This window comes from Theobroma umbraticum, unplaced genomic scaffold (assembly GCF_002168275.2).
Source record: "Theobroma umbraticum cultivar Fairchild unplaced genomic scaffold, ASM216827v3 scaffold_20.0, whole genome shotgun sequence".
In the NCBI taxonomy this organism is placed as follows: Eukaryota; Viridiplantae; Streptophyta; class Magnoliopsida; order Malvales; family Malvaceae; genus Theobroma; species Theobroma umbraticum.
Window position 1 is genome coordinate 3,184,694 of NW_018397266.1, and position 1,977 is coordinate 3,186,670.

Consider the following 1,977-nt stretch of genomic DNA (forward strand, 5'->3'; position numbering starts at 1 on the left):
CAATTTTCATCCTAAATTTTCATATGTTATATGTTAAATAAAAATGCTACTAAATATTTTGTGAAAGTTTGATGTGGGTGCCATTTGGATTCAATGCAATTTTTATTTTTTTAATCCTAAAAAACGATTTTAAATTCACATCTCTTCCTTAGCTTTTTATATTACAACCCAAATAATTAATTGGTGCAAATATATTTAAGCCTAAAAAATAGAATTTTATTTAACTTTTTTAGATCGAATTCAAAAAGTTTTTCGTTAAAAACAATTTAAATAAAAAATAAATTTGAAAATCAAAATCTATAAATCAATAGAGTTCAATGAAAAATTATTAAAACATTAACTATATGCAAAATTTGATCAATATTTATTGAATAATGAAACCTATATTCCAAATTTTTAATGAAAATACTTATCTTAAAAATAACATTAAAACTCATTCAAAATTTTTCAAATTTTGTACACTTGATCTATATGGCAAGACTTGTCAATTTATTGGTTTGAATTTTCGATTTTTATATTTATTAAATCGTTTTTAATAAATATTTTCGTGAACTTAACTTAAAATATTTTTTCTAAATCTTGTCCCAAGTCTAAAAAAGAGTATCAGCCAATGAGACGAAGAAATGTAATGAGCTTGGACGTCAATTGCACTCAAACACCACGCTTTCCAGCTATGCTTTTCGTAATACTGGGATATCTCCCTTGCGTGGGGGTTCAGATAAACAGAGGACTGAAGCCGGACTTCCAAAGTCAGCAAAATAAGTCATGGAATTGGACGGATGCTTGATTTTCCAACCTTCTCCTTCCCCATTTGTCTCTTTCAATGATTCGTTCCCTTCACAAATCTTGAATTTTCAAAAGCAGCAGATTCGTTAGGTTCATTGGACTACATGTCTACTAAACCCATTTCTTAAACTGAAATTTTATTAATTGATTAAAACCCCAGGATACCTGTGACTAATTAAGTATAACTTTGTAAGATTCCCAAGGCTCAAAATTATTATTAATTGTAATTTTTTTTATTATCGTCATCGTCTGTATAATTTTTCCTGCAATTATCTTCCTACTTCTAACCACCGCAATCATCCATAGCCAGGGCCTCATTAAGGGGAAAACTTCAACTTGGGTAGGTATGAGATAATTTTCATGCATCAGTAGCTGCCGTGGATATAGAACCAAGTAGTACCCTTCATTAATTTACTCCAGGGGGAAAGAAATATATTATGCAATTTTTTTTGCCCATGCATAAATCATTTATATAATAAATTATATCTAAGTCATGAACTTTGGACTCGATTATAAATTATATGAAAGAATATTTATTGGGGAGCACGTCCTGCAAATTTTTGACACAAACTAATATTATGGGTATTAAAATAGTTTAGAGACGATGACTGTTTGCAATAAAATTTCTTGATTGAAGAAATGCATGGGGATACATGTGATGTGAGGGGTTTCGATTAGTGCTTGAAACTTGAAAGCAATTAGTTTGGGCATATGACTCGTAAAAACAGAGCACGATTTCCAATGTTATCAGCTAAGACTCTGTTTCTTGGTATCTTGGTGAGGTGTAGGCCAGCCACGATCGTCATCAAAAGCTGAAACTGTTTTGTTGAGCTCTTCAAAAAATTCAGAATGCTTTTGGATATTCAGGCAGATGACACATATTCCAACCAATGCATGCAAGGATGCCACCTCAAAACCCAAATTGAAAGAATAAAAAAATGAACAGAATTTTTACAAAACCCTACTCTGCTTTAAGAAGACATTCCACTTCAATAGCTTTGGTAATTTTTTTTCCCGGGAATTGGAATATTCAGCTTTTACTCAGTTCTAAAATCAATTTAATTCTTCAAACCCTTTCTAAAGAACCCAACCTCTCTGCTCACTCCTTGACCTCATTTCCCTTGATATTTGCTGAAACAACCCAAATTCAGGTTAAGCAGAAAATTATGTAGACATACTTCAAATGGAAAC